General features: G+C 40.8%; 1 pseudogene; it reads right to left on the reverse strand.

Annotated features, from left to right (window-relative positions):
* Window positions 1–463: 463 nt before the first annotated feature.
* On the reverse strand, window positions 464–8,995 carry LOC118643813 (annotated as a pseudogene).
* Window positions 8,996–10,246: the final 1,251 nt, after the last annotated feature.

Genomic DNA, 10,246 nt, shown 5'->3' on the forward strand with positions numbered 1-10,246 from the left:
TGTGAATTCCAGGCCTAACCCTGGTTAAGTGTAACTTCCAGGCTCAGGCCCAGCCAGTCTGGCTCCCTTCTCCTTTGTGAGCTCCTTGGCACATCTCCTCTGCCTTCCATCGTGTGCGGTGTCGTCAGGTTTTTTGAGGGGCTGTTTGTTTTGTCTCTCTGGTTACATTTTTCTGCAGAATAAACTCTTCTGCCCCAGTGACAGGTAGGCTATTTGCTGACTTCAGGGTATGGTGGAAGGGATCTAGGTGTCCTTATATATCCCTCTTCCCTCCAACAGTCTGCCTTTTTCAGCCCCTTATTTTGTACCACCTTCAATTCCTAGTTATTTCTGTAGTTCTGTGATATAAATTGACTTTATTTTTATTGGCATCTCCTTTTGCTATTTGGACATCTCATTTTGCTATTTTTTTCATCAATTAAAAAAAAAAACACATACAACAAATTGATTTAAAAAGGCCAATTTAAGCATCTGCAATGGTGACTTCATCCTCAACTCCTGGCTCAATGCTGGTGGAAGTAATCTGCTTAATCTCAGAAGTGGGGCAAGATGGCTGCAGGGTATCAGGAGCTGAACGCCTTGCTCCCAGCCACAGCCTGGATTTACAGCCAAAGTACTGCATGGTCAGCTTTGAAAAACTAGAGAACAGTAGCTGATAGGACATATTCTGTCCAAGGAGCACTGAAGAAACAATGTAGAGACCGGTAAGAGCAGGGGAGTCATGGGAAGGGAGCCCCTCTGGAGCTGGTGCTGGGCTGAAAGGCCCAGTAATATTGGCTGTAAAGCTCCCTCCCCTTGGGAATGTGGGTTTGAATCCCCACACAGTGATCCCAAACCCTGAACAGCAGAGACTGGAAGGAGAGCCCACAGCATCTGGTAGAGGGATACAGGGGAACTCAGTGTGCCTGGGAGTCAGGGTCCGTACCTTCCCAGTGAGAGAACGTGCCCAATGTTGGCAACCCCGGAGGAGAGGTTCATCGGGCTCTGACTGCTGGTAAGGCTTCACCGCTGTGTGTGGCTCCAGAATAGAAAGGGGCCTGAAGGCTGCGCCCAGCAGTGACTTAGAGGGACCCTCTCTTTCCTGAAAGGATTGTGCAGAGCCCCAGATGGTTACTAAACAGTGCGGTGTGGGGATGGGGGGCGGGGGGGCGGGGGACGGGGGAAAGGACTCTCCCATCTCCAGTGCGAGGTTGGAACCCCTTCCCGCACCTGCGGATTGCACAGGCTGCTCCGTCCTGTGGAGCTGGCAGCACGGCAGATCTGGGATTTTTGACCCACATTGGGGAGAGTTGGGAACTTTTTTTGACCCCCACTGAGCAGAGTTGGGAATTTTGACCCGTACTGAGGTGAGTTGGGAACTCAAACAGAGCTGGGATTCTCAGCCCCAGCTTTACTGAGACCAGCTGTACAGAGATATGGGAGTCCTATCTTGGGCTGACTTTGTAACCCTTTCTGCTTAGACCTGTGGTACAATGGCACCAGGTCCTCACAAAGCAGAGGTTATTTGTTTGTTTTTATTTTTGGGTGGCATCCCTCAGGAGAAAAATGTGTGAGAGTTGGGCTTTGTGACTGCATTGTGGGGAGACTGATCCTCAGCTAGCCAGTCCCAGGAAGTAGGGAGGGAGCACCACTACCCCTCTTGCAGGCTGGGAACACCGCCTCCATCAGGAAGGGTTTGTATCAGCTCTTTGAAGTCCCAGATACCCGAGCTGGGTACAGCTCAGTTGGGGTAGGGAGAAAAGCTCAGAGGAAGGCATTCAAAGAGTAAGAACCTCAGAGGCTATTGTCTGGGACCAAGAGGAAATGCTTAGCCCCCCTTTTTACTTTCCCATTCTTTCCTTTGTTTTACCTTTCTCTCTCTTCTTTTTACCTTTGCATAACTTTTTTCTTCATTCTTTCTCTGTCTTCTTGTCTTCTTTTTTCTTATCATTTTTCTTCCTACTCTCTACTCTTTATTTTTTGCTTTCCCTTTTTTTCCTTTCAGAATCTTTTTTCTGCCCCTTTCTCCCTTTTCTCTTCCAGTATCCTCTTCATTTTTTATTTTACTGATTTTAGAGAGAGAAGAAGGAAAAGGGAGAGAGCAATAGAAACATTGATGAGGGAGAACATTGATTGGCCAACTCCTGCATGTCCCCCACTGGGGAGCCGGCCCACAACCTGGGCATGTACCCTGACCAGGAATCGAACCAGTGACCTCTTGGTGCATGGTCTGATGCTCAATCACTGAGCCACACAAGCCAGGCCAATTTGACTATTAGCAATATTATATTTCTCTCTCCTTTTTGATTATTATTTGTGTTCTCTTTTTCCTTTCCTAATTCCATTTTCAATTGTGGTTGTTTTCACTGTTGTTGGGATCTTTTATATGTTCTGTTTATTTGTTTTGTTTTGCTCTGTCAGCACCTGTACAAACAGCTCATATGATGTGGTAGTGGCTGAACCTTACAGTTAGCCAGCCTGAGAGGAGAGACCACCCACAAATGGGACAACAACAATCAAGACCCAATTACAACAGGAAAGCCCAAATAAACCACAAAAGGGTCATGCCTAGAAAATCCAGCTCAGTAGTACAAGAAAACCATACCACTGTGTCCCACAGGATATTTTCTACAAAAGCCCACCCTATGAAGACTGGGAGTCACAGCAAGTATATCTAATAAATAGATACAAACACAAAGAGACAACTAAAATGAGACAACCTCCAAATTAAAGAAAAGGAGGAATCATTAGAATAAAGACCTAAATGAGATGGAGATAGCAATTAGCAGACAGAATTTAGAGTAATGGTTATAAAGATGCTCAAGGAACTTAGAATTATAAGAAAATAGTAACTGTAAGGAACTTGGTGGAAACTACATCTGCATGAAAAAAGGATATAGAAATTGTGAATAAAAACCAGGCAGAAATGAAGAATACTATATTTGACATCAAGAATATGGTGGAAGAAATTAAAAGTAGGCTCAATGAAGCAGAGGATCAAGTAAATGAATTAGAAGACAAGGTACTAAAAATAATCAGAGCAACAAAAATAAAAATACTTAAAAAGCATGAGGACAGTTTAAGGGAACTTTGGGACAAACAAAATGGAACAACATCCACATAATAAGGGTACCAGAGGGAGAAGAAAGTGAGCAAGGGATAGAGAACCCTTTTGCAGAAATAATGATAGAAAACTTCCTTTAGCTGGTGAAGGAAAAAGCCACACAAGTTTAGAAAGCACAGAGAGTACCAATCAAGATGAACCCCAAAGGACCCACTCTAAGACACATCATAATTAAAATGGCAAGTGTTAAAGGTAAAGAAATAATCTTAAGGGCAGCAAGAGAGACAGTTAGTGACCTACAAAATGGCAAGTGTTAAAGGTAAAGAAATAATCTTAAGGGCAGCAAGAGAGACAGTTAGTGACCTACAAAATGGCAAGTGTTAAAGGTAAAGAAATAATCTTAAGGGCAACAAGAGAGACAGTTAGTGACCTACAAAATGGCAAGTGTTAAAGGTAAAGAAATAATCTTAAGGGCAACAAGAGAGACAGTTAGTGACCTACAAGGGAGCTCCCATAAGGCTGTCAGAAGATTTCTAGACAGAAACACTATAGGCCAGAAGGGAATGGCATAAAGTATTTAAAGTGATGAAAAGCAAGGATATAAAACCAAGACTACTCTATCCATCATTCAAAAATGAAAGTAAAATAAAGAACTTCCCACACAAAAGAAGGCTAAAGAAGTATTATTGCCACCAAATTTGCAATGCCAGAAATGTGAAAGGGACTGCTGTAAGAAGAAGAAGAAATATATAGAGAGGAACACTGACACAAAGAATAAAAATGACACCCTGGCCGGTTTGACTCAGCAGTTAGAGCATTGGCCTGTGGACTGAAAGGTCATGGGTTCAATTCCCTGTCAAAGGCACATACCTGGTTTGCAGGTTTGGTCTCCAGCTCCAGTCAGGGTCATGCAAGAGGCAACCAACTGATGTGTCTCTCTCACAGTGATGTTTCTTTCTCTGCCCCCCTCCCCTTCCACTCTACCTTAAAAAAAAATTTATGGAAAAATATTCTTGGGTGAGGATTAGCAACAATAACAAAAGAATAAAAATGGCAATAAATAAGTACACATCAATAATAACCTTAAATGTAAATGGAGTAAATGTTCCAATCAAGAGACATAGGGTAGCTGAGTGGATAATAAAACATGACCCATATATATGCTATCTACAAGAGACACACCTCAGAACAAAAGACTTACACAGGATGAAAGTAAAGGGATGGAAAACAGTTTTTCTTTGCAAATGGAAATGATAAAAGAGCAGGGTAGCAATACTTGTATCTGATAAAATAGACTTCAAAACAAAGGCTATAACAAGAGACAAAGAAGGTATCAATACAACAGGAGGATATAATCCTGGTAAACATATATATATATAGGAGCACCTAAATATCTAAAAAAGCTGTTGGAGGACTTTAAAGAGAGGTTAACAGCAATACAGTCATAGTAGGGGGTTTTAACACCCTACTGACATTACTGGATAGATCTTGCAGACAAAAAAAAATCAACAAGGAAACAGCAACCTTAAATGGCACACTAGATCAGATGGATTCAATTGACATTGACAGCACATTTCAACCCAAAGCTGCATAATATACATTCTTCTCAAGTTCACACAGGACATTCTCAAAGATAGACTGCATGTTAGGACACAAACCAAATCTCTACAAGTTCAAGAAGACTGAAATCCTATCAAGCATCTTCTTGGACCACAGTGGCACAAAATTAGAAATCAACTATAATAAAACACTCCAAAACATTGAAACACATGGAAGCTAAATAGCATATTATTAAACAATCAATGGGTTAACAATGAGATCAAGGAAGATATCGAAAACTCCCTGGAAACAAATAAAAATGAACACACAATAACCCAAATATCTATGGGACACAGCTAAAGCAGTCCTGAGAGGGAAGTTCATAGCATTACAGGCCTACCTCAAGAAACCAGAAAAATCTCTAACAAACTATCTAACCTTAACACTAGAAGAATTAGAAAGAGAACAACAAGAAAATCCCAGAGTAAGTAGAAGGAAGAGAATCATAAAGATCAGAGCAGAAATAAATGACATAGAAACTGAAAAAAAATATATAAAAAAGTCAATGAAACCAAGAGCTGGTTCTTTGAAATGATAAACAAGATTGATGAACATTTAGCCAGACTCATCAAGAAACAAAGAGAGGACCCAAATAAATAAAATCAGAAATGAAAGAGGTGAACTAACAACTGACACCATAGAAATACAAAGGATTGTAAGAAAAACTATGAACAACTATATGCTAACAAATTAGACAAACTGTGAGAAATGGACAAGTTTCAAGAAACATACAATCTTTCAAAACTCAATCAGGAAGAATCAGTAAACTTGAATATACCAATAACAACTAATGAAATTGAAGCTATAATATAAAAACTCCCAGCAAACAAAAGTCCTAGAATGAATGGCTTCACAGGGGAGTTTTACCAAACATTCAAAAAAGAACTAACACCAATCCTCCTCAAAATATTCCAAAAGTTCAAGAGGAAGGAAAACTTTCAAGCTCTTTTTATGAGGTCATTATTATCCTAACTTCAAAACCAGATAAAGACACCACAAAGAAAGAAAATTACAGGCCAGTATCCCTGATGAACCTATATGCAAAAATCCAACAAAATATTAGCAAATCAGATCCAGCAATCCATTAAAAAGATCATACACCATGACAAAGTGGGATTTATTCCAGGGATGGAAGGCTGGTACAATATTCACTAATCAATAAATGTGATACATCACATTAGCAAAATGAAAGGTAAAAATCATATGATCATATCAATAGATGCTGAAAAATCATTTGACAAAATCTAGCATCCTATTTTTGAAAACTCTCAGCCAAGTGGGAATACAGAAATTGTAACTCAAAATAATAAAGACAAACCTAAAGCCAACATTATACTCAATGGGAAAAAACTAAAAGCATTTCCCTTAAGAATAGGAAAAAGACAGGGCTGTCCGCTTTCACCACTCTTTTTTTTTTTCCTTTATCCTCACAGGAGGACATTTTTCCATTTTTTGTTCCTATACAGTGGGAGGGAGAGAGAGGAAGAGAGAGAAACATCAATGTGAAAGGGACACATTGAGTGGCTGCCAACTGCACAACCAACCAGGGCTGGGGACAAACTGCAACGGAGGTACATGCCCTTAGCGGGAACTGAACTCAGGTCTCTCCGGACTGCAGGCCAAAGCTCTAACCGCTGAGTCAAACCAGCCAGGGGGCTTTCACCACTCTTATTCAACAGAGTACTGGAAGTATTAGCCATAGCTATCCAGAAAAAAATCAAAGGCATCAAAATTGGAAAGGAGGAAATAGGTGACATGATATTGTATGTAGAAAACCCTACCTCCTGGCCAATGTGGCTCAGTGGCTGAGCATCAACAAGAGGTTGCTGGTTTGATTCCTGGTCAGGGCACATGCCCAGGTTGCGGGCCCGATCCCCAATGGGGGTCATGCAGGAGGCAGCGAATCAATGTTCTCTCTCATCGATGTTTCTATCTCTCCTTCTCTCTTCCTCTCTCTCTAATACCAAAATTTTTTTTTTAAAAGAAAACCCTACAGAATTCACAAAAAAACTACTAGAGTTGATAAATGAATTTGGTAAAGCAGTAGGATACAAAATTAACATCCAGAAATTGATGGCACATATATGCACCAATAATAATCTCTGAAAGAAAAACTTAAAAAAAAAAAATCTCCTTTACCATTGCAATAACAGCAAAAAAAGGTACCTTGGAATAAACTTAAGCAAGGGGGTAAAAGATCTGTACTGAGAAAACTATAGTACATTGAAAAAAAGAAATAGAGGAAGATACAAACAAGTTTAAGCATATTCTATGTTTATGGATTGGAAGAATTAGCATCATTAAAATGTCCATACTACCCAAAGCAATCTATAGATTCAATGCAATCCCTATTAAAATACCAGTAATATATTTCATAGATCTAGAACAAATAATTCAAAAATGTATATGAAGCCAAAAAGACCCCAAATGGCCGCAGCAATCTTGAGAAGAAGAACTTGGAGGGATCACAATTCCAGATATCAGGTTTTACTACAAAGCTATTGTAATTAAAAGCCTGGTACTAGCACAAGAACAAGCATATAGATCAATGGAACAGAACAGAGAACCCAGAAATTGACCTTAGCCATTACATTCAATTAATATTTGACAATGAAGGCAAGAGCATACAATGGAGTAAAGACAGTCTCTTCAATAAATGGTGTTGGTAGAATCGGAAAGGTACATGCAAAAAAATTAAACTAGACCATGAACTTACAACATACATAAGAATAAACTCAAAATGGATAAAAGACCTAATTATAAATTATGAAACCATAAAAATCTTAAAAGAAAACATAGGCAGCAAAATCTAAGACATCTCATGTCTCTTAGGGCAAGAGAAACAAAGGAAAAACAACAACAACCAATGGGACTACATCAAAGTATAAAGCATCTGCACAGCAAAAGAAATCATCATCAAAATGCAAAGGGAACTCACTGTATGGGAGAACATATTTGCCAATGATACACTGGATAAGGAGTTAATTTCCAAAATATAGAAAGAACTCACATAACTCAACAAAAGGAAGACAATCTAACTAAAAAATGGGCAGAGGACCTGAATAGACACTTCTCCAAAGAGGACATACAGACAGCCAAGAGTCATATGAAAAGTGCCCCAATTTACTAATCATCAGAGAGATGCAAATTAAAATGGCAATGAGGTATTTCCTCACACCTGCCAAATTGGTTATAGTCAATAAATCAACAAACAACAAGGGCTGGTGGAGAAAAGGGAATACCAGTAGTGTACACTACTGGTGGGAATGGGGACTGGTGCAGGCACTATGAAAAACAGTATGGAGTTTCCTCAAAAAATTAAAAATCGAACTGTTATTTGACCCAGTGATCCCACTTCTAGGAATATATCCTAAGAATCCAGAACACCAATCAGAAAGAATATATGCTATGTTCATAGCTTATATCACTATGTTCATAGCAGCACAATTTGCAATAGCTAAGATCTGGAAATAGCCCAAGTGTCCATCAGATGAGTGGATAAAAAAGCTGTGGTACATTTACACAATGGAATACTATGCAGCTGTAAAAAAGGATTTCTTACCTTTTGAGACAGCATGGAGGGACCTGGAGAGTGTTATGCTAAGCAAAATAAGCCGTTCAGAGAAAAACAAGTGTCACATGTTCTCACTTATATGTGGAATCTAATGAACAAAATAAACCAACGAACAAAGTAGGTCCAGAGGCATGAAAGCATCAAACAGACTGAGAGCTATCAGGGGGGTTGGGGGGTGGAGGGGGCTTGGAAGAGATTAACCAAAGAATTTATATGCATATATGCATAATCCATAGACACAGATACTAGTGTGTTGAAGGCCTGTGGTGGGGTAGGAACCAGGAAAAGGGGGGCAATGAGGGAAAAATGGGGGATATCTTAACACTCTTAACAATAAAGATAATAAATAAAGTTGGGGGGTAAAAAACAGAATCTCAGAAGGACTGTGGAAGTCAATGGGTCACTTGTGGATCCTCATCTCAAAAAGATTTTAAGTATTAGAACCTCCACCACAGGAGTTTTTCTTGTATGGGTTCTGAGTCTTGGTAGGCATCTGAACTGGTCCTTTTACTTTGAGATTCTTTTCCTTTGTACTTCCAGTCAAGTCAGGACATACCTTCTCAAAGACTATGTTGCAGCTGGTTAGAGTAACTCTAATTCAGTGATTTGCCACCTCTTTTTCCAAAGGGTGTCTTTTCAGTATCTTTAAAAACCACGGCTGTGGTGTGGCTTCCGACCCCCTTGTTCCTCAGTGACAATGAACAGCGGTGAGTGAGGAGCAGGAAGAGACCTGCACTGTAGCTGCAACCTTGTTTTCCCGAAAGATTTTTATCCAACATCTTCATCCAAACAATTTCCAAAAAGTTGTTGCTATCTCTCGGGGGCTGTTACCTACTTCCCCCAAGTATTTTCTTCTGAATCCTTTCATAGGGTAGCTATTAGAGCTTATATGAGACTCCATTCAAATCTTCCCTGCTCATTTAAAGGAATATGGGTGTGGGGGAATTACTCAATTTAAATTTGCTTATAGAGACATTGAAAACAGCCAGAATTGAGACAAGTACGGAAGAGTTTGGTCCGCAAGCCTAGTTTATTGTTCACATTCACTGGAGTCTGGCGTCCCTTGAGGCTAAGAGCCCTATTTCCCTAATTGGCTTGACTATTTTGTTAGAAGTTAGCTGGGGCAGAGCCACGCTGAGCTCGTTTTGATATGCACAGTATGCCTGGTATGCAAGGCTGTGGGGTGGGGGTGGAGGTAGCAATGACATTGGGGATCACCACTGTGTGGACACCTGCGTCCAGAACACTTTCCAGAAATTGTGGGAGCAGCAAATCTTACCATCCAGCCCCACTCTGGCCGCCCTTTGGTCCACCTTGGCTCCAGCCCCTGCCCCTCTGAGCCAAGGGGTTTCTAACAGCAATCACGTTCGCTCTCCTCACAGGTGCTCCTTTCCCCTGTTGGGACCACAGGCTGTTCTACCTTTACTCTCTCTGGTCACATGGGTACCAGCAGAAATTCTTCCTACTTTCTGCCTGAGGGTGTCTCTTCCCCGTTTCCAGGACTGATACAGGTCATTTAAGGAGCACTCAGAGGGGATGAGGAGTGGGGCAGAGTTAAAATGCTTAGATCACTGTTTTGACTCAAGTTCTAAGATTTTCCCCACCCCCAACTCACCACAGGTTTTTCAGTCATTTTCCCCTTTTCTTTCATTCTCCCTGCCCCCCCCCCGCCGCCTTTTTTTTTTTAATCCTCACCTGAGGACATTTTTCCATTTTTTTGTTCAGAAAGAGTGGAAGGGAGGGAGAAACATCCCCATGACCTAACCAGGGCCAGGGACAAATAGCAACCGAGGTACATGCCCTTAGCGGGAACCCAACCCTGGTCTCTCTGGACTGCCTGCTGACGCTCTAACCGCTGAGCCAAACCGTCCAGGGCTTCTTCCCCTCTTCACTTCTGCTTTCTCTTCCCTTTTCTCCTTTTAAAAAATTGTGTGTGGTATACATACAGCAAAGTGCACTGATTTTGAGTGCATGCTGGGTAAATGCATGTGTATGTAACTACCACTCAGATGAAAATACAGAATGCTGCC

The sequence above is a fragment of the Molossus molossus genome, unplaced genomic scaffold (assembly GCF_014108415.1).
Source record: "Molossus molossus isolate mMolMol1 unplaced genomic scaffold, mMolMol1.p scaffold_m16_p_4, whole genome shotgun sequence".
NCBI lineage: Eukaryota > Metazoa > Chordata > Mammalia > Chiroptera > Molossidae > Molossus > Molossus molossus.